General features: G+C 38.8%; 1 protein-coding gene across 3 annotated transcripts in view; it reads left to right on the forward strand.

Annotated features, from left to right (window-relative positions):
• Window positions 1–15,890, forward strand: part of LOC126373375 (neuroglobin-like) — a 141,213-nt gene that overhangs the window by 24,284 nt on the left and 101,039 nt on the right. The window lies entirely within an intron of this gene.

Genomic DNA, 15,890 nt, shown 5'->3' on the forward strand with positions numbered 1-15,890 from the left:
CTTCGAAACGGTCACCCATCCAATGAATCACCGCTCCGATAAGCACAAGGCGGCCACAGTATATTATTACATATCAAAATATCACTAAATACGCGCCTATTTCCCACCCGGGTAAGCAGAGACTATTCTTGTCTCTAATATGTTCTATATTTCAGACTTCACAGGGTCCATAGAAGGAAAAATTGAAGGGAAGAGAGGAAGGGGTAGACCTAGGAGAACATTTATGAAACAAATAAAAGAGAAGGGGCAGGTCGTGTCGTATCAGGAGGTGAAGGTTTTGGCGGGAAGAAAAGAGCAATGGCGATTACTCCACCGACAAGAGCGCAGCTCTTAAATAGAGAGAGAGAGAGAGAGAGAGAGCGGGTCCATTATATATCGACATACAAAATTAAAATACACGCTTCAGAAATAAAAACAAAATTAAAATCTACTTAAATAAAAAGAATATATTTATATTTATATATTTTTTTAGTAATTAATAAATCAATGTCAACTTAAAATTAAAAATTACAGTCAAAATAATTAATTAATTATTAATACCCTAAAACCTAAATCTTCCTAGCAAATGATAAACAACACCAATCCAGGGTTCCAACATGCGACTTCAGTGAGAGTCAAGCGTTTATCCAATTGGGCTGCCACGGTTACCGGGTGAGAGCCTTCAGCGCTTCCCATTTGTCCGGCCAAGTAGTTAATGCCATCTGCGGCAATCTACAATAAGTCACGTCAAAAAAAAATGCTGTCACGGCTCTTATGTAAAACAATAAGTATGTCGAATAAATATTTTTTTTTCTTTGTTTCGTTTGTTTCTTCTTATCACACGGATCTCATTAGGTTGCTTTTAATCTTACGTAAAAATGTTAATTAAAAAGATGATTATTTATTTTCCTTGAAGAATACTTGAGAACTCCCAGCGAGCAGAAAAACAACTTTCTGAATTACTTCCATTTTGTTAATTATCTTCTTTGATTTTAATGACATTCTTAATGAATATGGTGATTTTTATTATCTACATAGATAGGTAGATAGATATATAGATAGGACACATAGGTACGTATAACGCGCTCGCCATCCCTAACGAAGTGGGCAGAGCCTGGTACATTTGGGTTTTTATGTATTTTGTGCAATTAGATGCCGCAACGAACATTCCAAATTCAAATAATTATGTTTATTTCAGACCACACCACGACAAAACGTATAGCTGGCGCGAGAAAATGTGTATACCTTCTAAGCACTTCTGTCTATCTGTTTGATTAACTGTCTGAGAACTGATATTAGGCAGCTAAATTACTCAATTGTATACCAATATTTTATGTTTATTTTTTTAAAGAACGTCAAGGGCCCTGTGCCGAGGCTTTTCTTGCAGTTTCTTTTCCCCGGCTATACAGGTTGTCAGCTGCAGTAGTTTTAGGCGGATGAGACGTTCGTTATGTTAAAATTGACGATTCAAAGTGTAACTATGTTACCTACTGAATAAAGATATTTTTGAATTTGAATTTGAATCTATCTACATCTTCGGGGATTCAGACGTGAAGCTATGTTATGTTCTTGTGATACTGCCCACCCCACTAGAGATTATGAGCGTGAGTTTTGAGTATGGTAAAATATGTAGGTAGTTAAAATGGCTACCACACGTCATCTACTATAGAATGTGTTCAGTCAACAATAAACAAGACTTGTTTGCCAGTTCGTTATACAAAAAACAAACGAAGTGTACTACAAATATAGTTAGTATTCGTTTGCATTTAGATTATATAATGTGAACATAAAATATGGATTGATAAACAAAGTACGTATATCGACTGAGCGAATTGCTATACTTACATACATACATAAACTCACGCCTATTTCCCACTGGGGTAAGTAGAGACTATGGAGTTCCATTTACTTCGATCCTGACACAATTCTCTTGCTTCCTCCAAATTCATTAATCGTTTTACTAAACCTTTTATAAAGACATCTCAAATAATATTAATAAATATTATTATATTCTTCTTGTTCTTCTACCGTGTAGGTTGTGCGGTGGATTACCAACCCCATCAACCCTGGTGTCAGGCCCCTAACATGACTCATGTAACTCCTACATACTAACATCAGTTAGTAATAACCGGGACCAATGGTTTAACGTGTTCAGCCTGTAATGTTCTAACCAAACTACGGATCACAAAGGGATTTTTGTGATTTGTTCCCATCGGGATTCGAACCCGGGACTTTCGGATCGTGAGCACAACGGACCACGTAGGCCGTTGTTATTTATATATATTATTTATATTTATTAATATTTTAGACAATCGATTATGAAATCGATTTTACGATTTAAATATGAGTTTTAACGGTAGTCATGCTGACGAGATGTGGTCATGTCATTCTTCAGCTGTCAAACTGTCAGTTACACAGCCACTTTTCAGTCATTTGGAAGAGACGTGAAAATGTGAAATTGACGGTTTGAACGGCCTCGGGTTGTGACGTAATTGTGTTGTCTTTGTGTTTGTAACTTATTTTTAGGTATATATTCGTAAGTTATGTGTTTGAGAGGGATGATTCAGCTCATTATTCTGAGTTAGTATCAAATGGAATTTTCGATCGCAAAAGTATAGAATTGAAACTAATTTAAAAAAAACTAAAAAAAACATGGATTTTGACGCAGAATTCCACTTGATATTAACTCAGAATCATTGTCTGAATCCTCCCTCTCAGTATTCGTTACGGTGTCACTAACACCCTGTATAAGCTGTTTATGTCATGTTATAGTAGGATGCATCGCGTGCCAATCTTCCCTTTTACCCTAACCCCTGTGAAATAATACGTTCATCTTCATCAATATACGAATATTACAATAGGTACAATAGGTACAGCCTCCGTGGTCTAGTGGTTAGAGCGTTAGGCTCACGATCTGGAGGTCCGGGTTCGATTCCCGATGGGGACATTGTCGAAATCACTTTGTGAGACTGTCCTTTGTTTGGTAAGGACTTTTCAGGCTTGAATCACCTGATTGTCCGAAAAAGTAAGATGATTCCGTGCTTCGGAGGGCACGTTAAGCCGTTGGTCCCGGCTATTAGCCGTAAAAACACCTCCACCAACCCGCATTGGAGCAGCGTGGTGGAGTATGCTCCATACCTCCTCCGGTTGATTGAGGGGAGGCCTGTGCCCAGCAGTGGGACGTATATAGGCTGTTTATGTACAATAGGTATACAAAATGTATACATATATAACAGTATAATGTACCTACATCTTCTGAATGAAACCACAAGCGGTTTCCATTGCCAATTATACGCAGTATACAACATGTTTACCGATGTGCTAATTTTCCACGCTCAATACACGAGATTGTTAGGGTTGTCACCTTATTAATAAAAAAAATAATAATAAAAACGTTTATTTCTTCTTCTACAAACAATCGTATAAACTACCATTCATCCCGATTTGTCTCGAAATGGCAGAATAAAAAATAAAATTACGTATAATGGCATTCTCCGCTCCGCACCGATTCGAGCTACCCTCACAATCACGCAAGAAAAGAACAAGGAAGTAGAAGAAAGGAAAGAAAGAAAAAAAGAAAAACAAATAGAAAGAAAGAAAGAAGGAAGGGAGGGTTAGGGAAGTCAAAGAATTGGCCTTTGATAGACTGGAATGGAAAATGCTACACCGACAAGAGCGTGGTTCTTAAATTGATGATGATGTCATAATCACGCCTGTATACCCGAAGGGATGGACAGATTCCAGCTGTTTAAGTTCCATATAATAGGGGGCGAGCTTAATCCCGTTAACTGGGCACAAATACTGGAAACCACGTGATAATTACTATCACGATAGTCGAATTCAGTAGTTTAGATACCAAGCTAGGATTTGAATCCCGTTACTACGATGTCACGCGTTGACCGAACAGGACTAACCTACTAAACTAACTAGAAACCCACGTCCCGCTATATAACAAAATATATTATATTATATTTTATTTTATTTCTTAATATTTTTGTTTGTTTTTGCTATACCCTCCCGGGTCCATATGTGATACTATAATATCTTTAATAACTGTTTACCATATGGTGTGCAATAAATACTTTGACTTTGACTTTTTTAACAACTCCGTCCAAAAGTTTGAGACAGCGGCCGTGACAACCCTATTGCCAGGGCTGCCTAGCAACGGAACCCTATGTTTCGGAGTTTCTTCTTCTTAATTATTTGGACTCTTAATAGTTGATGCGTGGTTATCGGCCTTCGTTCCATGCAATTAGTTGTTTCATACTTCCCTTTGTTTGTTGACTAAGGCATTAATATTAATATTTGTTCCTTATAGTTGTTCAGCAGATTGGAGTGAAGTTTCTTTTGGTGTCGATTATTTTATCTTTTGTCATAGAATAAAGCTCTCACCCGGTACAAAATTTAAGACAACAGTGAGAAATTTCATTATTATAAGATAGTATTTATCAAAACTACATAATATGTAAATTACGTTACAATTATCAATATTTATTTCACAAGTATCTTTTACAATCTCTCTTTTTTTTTTGATAAACGTATTTTACATGCACTTAAGCGTAACTTGTACGAATGAATTGCTTCGATGTGGCTATTTAAACCCCCCTGATTACTAAATAAAGATAGATCTAAAGGTACTTAACAAAAAGTTTTCTGATTTCTATTTAAGTAACTTATAATAAGTGCGACATTTTGCCACGTTTTTCTATGACGTCACAGGTTGCTTTTTCGTACAAATTCCATTGTAATTTCGTGTTTTGACGTTTAGTAAAAATTAATCGATCTGACTAGTTGGAAACTACACTATTCTTGTAAGTATACTATTATCTTCTTCTATTGTGTGGGTTGTGAGGTGAATTACCAACCTCATCGAACCCTGGTGTCAGGGTTATTATTGAGCTGCCATAGGCCCCTGATATGGCTCATGTAACGGTTACTCAATTACATCAGTAAGTAGTATCCGTGTCTTTCGAAACACGGATCATCTTACTTTTAGACAATCAGGTGATCAGCCTGCAATGTCCTATCCAAACTAGGGATCGCAAAGTGATTTTTGTGATACGACCCCACAGGGATTCGAACCCGGGCCACCCGGATCGTGAGCTCAGCTCAACCACTGGACCACAGAGGCCGTATACTATTATAATATAAACACATACGAATAGCGTCTTTCAGCAGCTATTTTACCTGCAAATACAGATATGTAATTAGATTCGGTAAACAACGTTGGGTCTGCCTTCACCTGCCTTCAAAACGTTGAAGTGTATACAAATGTCTACTCTATTTCCTCTCGTGTTGTTATCTAGATGGCTTCAATAGGAATTGACGCATTTCTTTGGATTTGCATACACATGCATTATGTAACTGTGACACGCATAACTCTATAGTTTTTATCGCCTCTATGCAGGACTCGGTGGCGCAGCGGTAAACGCGCTCGGTCTGCGATTGCTGAATTTAAGCAACTTTCGCAAAGGCCGGTCATATGACGGGTGACCACAAAAAAAAAAGTTTTCATCTCGAGCTCCTCCGTGCTTCGGAAGGCACGTTAAGCCGTTGGTCCCGGCTGCATTAGCAGTCGTTAATAACCATCAATCCTCACTAGGCCCGCGTGATGATCTTTATGTGTATGTATGTATTTGTAAGAACAAGTTAAAATGTATTATTTAAATGGAATTTTCCTCGGTTTACTGAAGGGACCTTGAATAGAAATATAACTTATGTAAATTGCAGTGGCCGTCGGATTTGAGACGAATTGTTAGTCTGAAATTCGAATAAAGAGTCTCTACTGTCCACGAATACTTAGTAATAAGTATGTTACTTTTTTAATAATAATATTGGTAATATATTTTACAGACCATGGGGGGGGGATATTGAAACAATTCATTTAAAAATTAAGCAGCATTGTTATTTGACATTTATTGATGATTCCATGCTTCAGAAGGCATGTTAAGTCGTTGGTCCCGGCTATTAGCCGTAAAGAAATCATCTCCACCAACCCGTAGTGGAGCAGTGTGGTGAAGTGTGCTCCATACCCCCTCAGGTTGATTGAGCAGTAGCAGATTGCCCAGCAGTCGGACGTATATGTAAATGGTAATAGCTCGTTGGATTTGGGACGAGATGAGTCGGTCTCGCTATGACGAGATTGACGAGTCTCGCTCGTGTTTTGGCGAGTCTCGCCAGTCTCGACAATTCTCGTCGAGTCTCAACAGTCTCGATTACCCGCGAATATTTCACTCCAGAATGTAAACGACCTGAACATTTTAAAACCTCGGCGTTTATATTATTTTTTGCCGGTCCAGACGGTTATAAATGAGCATTTTTTTAATATCTGTTTTTTTACCTCTCTAGTGATGTTGAACGTTGTATTATGGAAAAAGGCATGAGTGTATGTTTGTATGTATCTATTCATGCGAAGTCCTTTTTCCGTTAAGGCTTGCCGTCTGAAAGAATTTACTAATAAGGAGAATTTATATTATACTTGGGACCTTTTGAGTTGCACGGCAAATTGTCATAGGTCTCACCGATGGCTTCATGGTGTTCTCCAAAGTTCGGAGAAGAACTAAATAGTACAGCGATTATCTAACTTCCTTAAAAAACACGTTTCTAAGAATCAGAGATAACACAAAATTGAAAAAAACAACCCAATTGCACGCTAAAAAGCTTCTAAACAAGAATTTTTAACAAATCCAATAATAAAAAAATACGTTATTAAAATTCTCTAAAAAATAAATTAATCCCTAAAAGCCGCGGGTTTAATACCAAGAAAATGGCCGACGAAATTGAATAAAAAGAAATGAAAAACGTTTCCACAGAGGATGATGTATTTAATGTTAATTCGAAATAAGCGAGCAGTCAGGGTACACTGAGAAAATTGCGTACTAAATGCCGCGGGCAACCACATAGTATAATAAGAACAGCAGGTACACTCCTTATATAACTACCCTGTAGAACTGAGGAACCAAAACATAATGGTAAACGCATTATTGCTTCTTAATTTCCCTTATACGTCATTGTAGTCGACTAAGGGAATGTTATCACCACCGGGAAAAAAGGGAGACCTTTTTTAATAATATAGGCTCGCGTTCGGCTACAAAATCACCTGATCGTTAGTGACGATGTGGACCTAGCAAATGCCTATTCACTCTAGCTTTAAAGACTCTCAGATTATTACAAGAATAGAAGACGGCAGGCAGTTCCAATCCTTCGGTGTTCACATCAAAAAGGAAGAAGCGAAACGTTTAGTGCGGATTGGTTGTATATCCACAACATAATTTGCCTATTTGTCTGTAGATAGAATGGTGTGGGCTCCCTAGCGTTATCACGGGGTCCACTTACCTAATCTGAAAATTACTGCTTTTTACAGAAGCGACTGTCTGACCTTTCAACCCGCGAAGGGAATACGACCCAATACGGGTTGGGGACTAAGGGAATGTATCCATTTCAATTTGTTGAACTATCTACAAGGGCGGTGGGTTTGGCACTATATGTGTTAAATAGTATCCATAACATACCATTTTTTTTTGCACACACGGAAAATACTACAAAACAAACAAAAGAGAAATAAAAATTGCTACGTAGCAATCTCATCCATCCATCAAGGATCTAAAAACCAAGTGAGACTGATTATCCTCTACATTAATTATACTGAATATCTGAGCGTTTAGACGGCACACGCTTCAGTGTACTTGCTATTCTCTTTTTTCTCCACTGTCGACTGTTCGTTTTTTATTTTATGCAAGTGAAAACTCCGGGAATTTTTCACTATCGTAGAGCTTATTACGCAAGACCGGGTAAGGGAATCGTCAGACTACGCGGTTTTGACTTCGTAACTTGCTATTGCAGGTATTCCCAGCGCCAAAAGTTTCATCATCATCATCATTTCCCTAGTCTTTCCGGTTTACACAGGGTCCGCTTACCCAACCTGAAGATTTGACTGGTCCAGTTTTTTACACAAGCGACTGCCTGTCTGACCTTTCAACCCGCGAAGGGAAAACCAGCCCAATACAGATTACGGAGGCTAAAATGGCCACATCGAAGCAATTCATCTAAGAAACCAATGTTGCAATTCGACACTTGCTAATATAAAAGTAAGCGCACAATGAAAACAAATGTCAAAATTAAATATCAATAGTGCTTTCTTAGACGAATTGCTTCGATGTGGCCATTTTAACCCCTTGGTCACGTACCTCCGAAAATGCATTTCTCCTGAATGTGGGTTTCCTCACAATGTTTACCATCACCATGTTTCTTCACAAAGTTTCGTTTTTTTGGAAAAGGTTAAAAATTATAAAGAAACAATTTGCAGACACTTTTGTGGTACATAGTTTATACATACGTAATCTCTAATTAAAGAGACATTATGTTTTTTTTTCATCCCCTGACCGTGCGAACCATGAACATTGACGCGTTTACCTTCCTAATTTTTTTTTTATTTTCCGGGACACCGAATGAAACCAGGAACATGAACCTGGAAACGAGCGGTTCCATGCATGTGTCTCCATTAGTGGCTTAGCTGGAGAGGTGTTGACACAAATGGACCCATGAGGATTGTGTAAATAATGTATGGCAGTGCGCAGACCGTGTGCGACCCGCTGGTGCCCTACTAAACGCTTCAAATTGTAATAGTCAGTGGGGAAAAATGTATTAGGTATTAGACAAATCGTACTTTTAGTAATTTAAACAGTCCAAGAACATCACTACTTCCTTAGGGTTTCTCCAAAAATTAACCTATTTTCGCGGTTCAGATTACATGACCGTGTTTATCAAAACTTGTAGCTTGTGAACGTGTAAACTTGTAACACGTTCACAAGCTACAAGTTACTCACAAGTACGTGTAAATTGCGTTCATCAAAAAAAGTAGAGGGATTTTAAAATATACTTGTGAAATAAATATTGACACTTGTAACATGTAATCTACATGTGTAGTTTTCATAAACATATTTGTAATAATTTTTTTTTTCTAAGAAAATTTCTTGTAATACAGAGCTTGTAAGGTTTGGTAAACTTTTTTTTTTTACTTATTGTAGATTTGCCGCAGATGGCATTAACTACTTGGCCGGACAAATGGGGAACGCTGAAGGCTCTCACCCGGTACAACGTTTAAGACAACAGGCCTGAGGGTGCCCAGTTGGGCGCGAACCTCGGCTCAGGGCGTCGTCTGAGAGGAACAATATTTGAAAGAATTAATCGACCCTAGTGATAAGCGCTGAATGAGGGAAATCGTCGACCACGCCGGCGGGGTCGGTATCGGGGCCCATCTTTGTAAACAGGTTATAGGCACAGGTACAGGTTTGGTAAGCAGGGCACTGGAGTTAAGTATGAATAAGTCCGGTTTTAACAGAAGCGACTACCATCTCACCTCCAAACACGCAGGGGGAATCAGCCCACAGAAAAGTTAGGTGATATGCCACTTACACACTTTCTCAAGTATAAATGAGTTTTCTCACTATTTTTTTTAATTTTACGCCCTAGCTGTTGAATCAACGAGCAATAATGTCTTCAGTCAATCTTGGGCCTGTTGTCTTAAATTTTGTAGGTACCGGGTGAGAGCCCACTCCCCATTTGGCCGGCCAAGTAGTTGATCATCTCCCTATCGTTATCCCATTTTTCATGGGGTCCGTTTACGTAACCTGAAGATTTGATAGGTCCGGATTTTTACAGAAGCGACTGCCTGTTTGACCTTGCAACCCGTGAAGGGAAAACCAGCCCAATACAAGGTTCCGAAAATGCATTTCTTTCTTTCTTTCTTTCTAGTTAATGCGTCAAAAACGTCAAAGAAAGTAATTATTTACTTCGTGTTATCTGTCAAACTATAGTATTTTCTATGTCATGTAGAAGGCCCTATCAGACTCAACCTGCGATCATCATCAGCCCATTAACGTCCCCACTGCTGGGGCACGGGCCTTCCCTGTGGATGGATAGGGAGATCGGGCCTTAAACCATCACGCGGGCACAGTGCGGATTGATGGTTATTAACGACTGCTAATGCAGCCGGGACCAACGGCTTAACGTGCCTTCCGAAGCACGGAGGAGCTCGAGATGAAAACTTTTTTTTGTGGTCACCCATCCTATGGGAAAAAAGGGCCTTTGTGAAAGTTACTTCAACAATCGCAGACCGAGCGCGTTTACCGCTGCGCCACCGAGCTCCTCAACCAACCTGCGATCATAGAAAATGAATTTACCAATTAGCGTGAGATATTCTTAAGCTTTCCAAAGATTCAATTGTTGCCTCAAGGGCACAGAGTATACGATCCTTGTTTACCAGTAGTAGACTAGTAATAGCCCACTTCACAATCGTTCAAGTTTACAAACGTCAAGACTTATATTTCCGCATAAAGCGTTTATTTAACCGCCTCGTTTGAATCCGCCATAACTTCCCTGAGAACGAAGACGGTGTTTTGTTTCCTCTATTTAATGACCTGCTGTAGATCTTGATTTATTTTTTATTATTTATTTTATTTTTATAAGAATTGGCTCAGTTATTCAACCCAGATACCGACTCCGCCGGCGTGGTCGACAATTTCCGTCTTTCAGCGCTTATCGCTATCGACCCAATAGGGTCGATTCAATCCTTCAAATTACAATTCTCTCAGACGACGCCCTGAGCAGAGGTTCGCGCTCAACTAGGAATAAGAATAAGAATAAAATAAATTTATTGCCAGTAACAACTTACATTTGCTATATGAACTAGGTAATAATGAATATTGCGAATACGGGCAAAAGGAAATGGCTCAGCTTGTGCTGCCATGGAGCCATGTTATGGCGCCATCCAGCGCTGGTTTTCAGTCATTTCCTCTTCCTGAGATATTGTGCGGAAGTAATTGTCAACGAGGGCTAGAGGATATTAAATAGAATTATACAGTAGCTTTAGGTAGAAAGCACCCTCAGGCCTGTTGTCTTAAATTTTATACCGGGTGAGAGCCCTCAGCGCTTCCCATTCGTCCGGCAAAGTACTTAACGCCATTTGCACGTCAAAAAAAGCTCAGTTCGTAATTTTTTATCTGGAAACTTCTATCTAAAGTGCGCTGCAACTGCTGTAAGTTGTCTTTTAGGTAATTCATTATCAAACCGTGGTAACCAAGTTGGGACTAAGGAGCCTAGTGACGACCCTCATCGCTCCCCATTTGTCCGGCAAAGTAGTTAACTCTATTTGCGGAAAATCTACACTAAGTCACATCAACAAGGACTGAGTAGCGTGAGTATCGTCAAAAGCAGAAAATTCCTTATAGGTATACAATACAAAAATTACAAAAGAATGAAAACTCATAAAGAAAACTTTATGTTCTTTGCTAGCTACTTATGCCACAAAAACATTTTCATAAAAAATGTTGCCAAGACGAAATCGTATCGCAATGTCAAAAAGATATTAGATCTCGTAGAGCTAAGCTTCTAACTCTACACGCCCTAACTATACAAACATATCACAAACTCTACCCGTTAGGCAAAATATGGGACTTGCCCATTCAAATCAAATCAAAGACCCATTCTCATCCATCCATTCACGTCCACTCCATACATTCACGACCACGAGGACGATCTATCGATTGCACGTCTTACTGCTGGCAACATATCTTGAAAATTTGGTTTATCTGGTATAATCCAAACCAGAGTCATAGGATTCAAAAAACCGACGAAACGTTTCGAGAAAAGGTAGATAGTGCCCTGCCCGGCCCTTGCGCTTTGCTTTGCTCGTCTTGGCGAGGGCACTGCCGTGCCCGCAGATATACCAATCGTATATAAATTTATTACATTTCACTCATCATTTTGTAAACTCACGTAAGTATGCAAGTGTCTACATAATTTAGTATCTACCTAACATAAATACAGACGGCCATAGAATGTTCGGGAAGCGATAAGTCATCTTTACGACGGAAAGGCCCGACCACGTAAATGTCCACACTGATGTAGAACTGCCATAAATCTCCATACTTAAACATCTCTAGGGATAGAAGACTTCTTTACAATCTTTTTAACAAGTTGATGTATGGTACTGATGTCTCTTTCTTGATGCAAGTTGAGTAACTTCAACATAATGTTTCTTTTTTAAAAAAAGCCTTAAAAACACTTATTAAATATCATCATCATCTCCCTAGCATTATCCCGTTTTTCACAGGGTCCTTTACCCAACCTGAAGATTTGACAGGTCCGGTTTTTTACTGACACGACTGCCTGTCAGACCTTCCAATCCGCGAAGGGATCTAACCTGAAGATTTGACAAGTCTGTTTTTTTACTGACACGACTGCCTGTCAGACCTTCCAACCCGCGAAGGGAAAACCAGCCCAATACAGGTTAGGTCACATACCTCCGAAAATGCATTTCTTGGAAATATACATACATACATACATAAACTCACGCCCGTAATCCCAAATGGGGTGGGCAGAGCCACAAGTAATCAAAGACAACTTGCAGCCACTGTTGATACGAAGTCCTAAGATGGATATGATGAACCTTATGGTGATAAGGGATCAGCCTATCGCCCATAACATTAGTCCATCATGTTAGAGGACGCAATCCCTCTGTCGGTTTTTACGACATGCCCGGGAAGACAAGCAGCTGAATGTGTTCTATGTTTTTTATTTGCTCCCAGAACAGCATAGAAGCACTATAGAAGAACATATAGGAAATATAGGTTTCCCTAAAAACACTTAAATATCTATAACATAACATAAACTGCCTATATACGTCCCACTGCTGGGCACAAGCCTCCCCTCAATCAACCGGAGGGGGTATGGAGCATACTCCACCACGCTGCTCCACTGCGGGTAAATATCTATATGATTCATAATATTACAATCCAGCCTACAAGATTATATAAACAATTTGTCTAACGTAATTTATTTATAGTAGTTTAGGTTAAAGAGCAAAATGTTATTAGTGATCCAATAGTTGAGCATTGGGCTTACGATTCAGAGATTCTGGGTTAGATTCCCGGTGGGGATATTTACAAAAAATCACTTTGTGAGGCTGTCTCCGGTTTGGTCAGGAGAATGCATGCTGAAATCAACTGATTGTCCGAAAAATATAACGATTTTGGCTACTATAATTACTCATGCTTAGTAAGTGTGTAGTAATTACATGAGCCATGTCAAAGGCCTTTGGCGGTTCGATAACGACTAATAACCATGATACGACGGAAAAGTAATATCATATATTATTTTATTCGTAATTTGCGAGGTTTAGTTCGATCTACTTCGAACCGGCGTGCGTGTAAGAGCAAAAGAAGTGTGCCAGGACCGAAGCAAATGGAATTCCATAGTCTCTACTTACCCCAGTAGGAAATAGGCGTGAGTTATGCGTAAAAGAACGACAAATAATGAATAAAATAAACAAAACGTGATAGTGGGTGAAGTCGTAAAGCTTCCGCCATAACAAACGTTTTCATTCGAGATAAAGCGACTCATTTAACAAGACACCCCGGACCTCGTTAAGCCTGTACAATTTACATAGCTTCAGATATAAAGCACCCCATAATTTGACGTCATAATTAAACAGTTGCTTAACTTAGTTGAAAGTTTCAACGTTTTAAATTATTCCACGCGGGCGAAGAGCGTTTGTTCTTTTGTTTTTCTGTATGTCACACTATACGAATTATGTCGTTGACAGCGACTCCCCGAACGGCGATTCCCGCTACAGCGAGCGGCTTGACGTCGCGTCTGACATTTTGCTTGTAGTCAAATTCCAAATTCAAATTCAGAAATTACTAGGTAATATAGTTACACTTTGAATCGTCAATTTTTACATAACGAATGTCGCATCCGCCTAAATCCACTGCGGCTTCTCACAATCTGTATAGCCGAGGAAAATAACCTGCAAAAAAAACTTCGACACTCTTCATAATAAACAAGTTTCGATTCATAATATTTAATATCAGAATTACATCCTTATTTTTTAACGACCATGACTTGAAAATTACTAAACCGATTTTCATGAAATTTGCACTATTCACTAAGTTAGACTTACTTATTATATGTATATTATATGTATGTATTATACTTATTTATACCCATAAGATTTCGGCAAATGTCAAATTGCTTTTTTTAGATGAATAGCTTTAATGTGGCCTTATTAACCGCCCTAGTTTTCTAAAAAGTTTATTTTGCGCGACCGAGTATTGAAGATCTACCTCTCAACGGAAACTTACAAATATGAATTATAAATATATGAGTAATCCTACAAACAAGAGCTAAAAAAAATATCATTTTCATAACATCTCCCCAAAATATCGATTGCCTGAAAACCAACCTACCTGTTCCAAATGTAAACAGCTATAAATTATGATTTTCCAATGTTTCACCCGAAGAGACTAGCTGAAACAAATACGATGATTAATGATCTCAAACAAACGATGATGTATTTGCTTATTCTATAGTCTAATAGAAAGTTCGTTGCGGTGTAGGTACTTAGTTCATCTTGCGATGAATGTACCTTTAACTACATTAATTAGGATACAGTCGTTAGCTTATGAAATATGTTTTGTAAAAAATAGGTTCTTTTTTTAAATATTGTATCGAGACTTTTAGGGAAAAATAGGACAGTGGTTACATTAATTAGGATACAGTCGTTAGCTTATGAGATATGTTTTGTAAAAAATAGGTTATTTTTTAATGTCGTATCGAGACTTTTAGGGAAAAATAGGACAGTGGTTTTCCTCTCACCTTCTTTCTTTTCGCAAAAGTAGCATGAAGAATGCTACATCGATAAGCGCGTGGCTCTTAAATTAGTGATGTGATCGAGACTATCTAAGATCAACCATTTTGTATTTGACGATACTTTGGGTTCGGTTTTTTTTAATAATATAAGCTCACGTTTGACCACAATCTCACCTGAGGGTAAGTGACGATGTGGTCTAGGGTGGATCACGCTTACCTAACAAATGCCTATTCACTCTAATTAAAACACATAGTAACGGGTTCTTACCGCGTTTAAATGGAGTAATGAGACTCCCGATATTTCGACACTGTTGCAAGTGCCATGATCACGGGATGAATATCGGGAGTCTCATATCTCCATTTAAACGCGGTAAGAACCCGTTACTATGTGTTTTAATTATGATAATAACCGCGTAAACTTAAAACAATGTATTCACTCTAACCTTCAAAACTGCCAGGTTATAACGAATTGGAAAAACAGACGACGGCAAACAGATCCAATTTTATTATTAATGCTGAAAGCAGACTAAAATTCTTTCGCATCACAATTTTCACCTTTATACGGCCTCCGTTCTCCAGTGGTTGAACATTGGGTTCACTGGGGCGTGGGTTCTATTTCCGGTGGGAACACATTTAATGAAAAAAAAAACCCTTTGTCAAAAACTGTATATCTGGTTTAGTCAGGACTCAAATCCCCTGAATATCTGAAAAATGAGATTGATTTCAGAACCCACATGAAAAAAGGAAGGCGTGAATGTATGTACCTACGTAGGCAGATATGTAACACGAAGCACGATACTAACTAGACGCTCCAAATACCATCCAATCTCGCTCGAGCCGCCGGTTCACCTGAGATATCTTCGGAAATAGCGTCTATGTCTGTTCAGGTCGTAAATTCAACTATTTATCGCTACCGATCACTTGAGTTACCGCCCGCCTACAAGGAATGAGCATGCGCGAAAGCGAGGAGACTAAACTCTTCTGTTACAATATTTTTTACTTTACTCATTGTAAGATTAACAGCTTCCGTGGTGACTACACCACTAGATTAGGCTCACGATCTGGAGGTCCATGTTCGATTCCCGATGGGGACATTGTCGAAATCACTTTGTGAGGCTTTCCTTTGTTTGGTAAGGACTTTACAGGCTTGAATCACCTGATTTTCTGAAAAATAAGTTGATTCCGTGCTTCGGAGGGCACGTTAAGCCATAAAATACCTCCACCAACCCGCAGTGGAGCAGCGTGGTGGAGTATGCTCCATA

This window comes from Pectinophora gossypiella, chromosome 15 (assembly GCF_024362695.1).
Source record: "Pectinophora gossypiella chromosome 15, ilPecGoss1.1, whole genome shotgun sequence".
Classification (NCBI taxonomy): domain Eukaryota; kingdom Metazoa; phylum Arthropoda; class Insecta; order Lepidoptera; family Gelechiidae; genus Pectinophora; species Pectinophora gossypiella.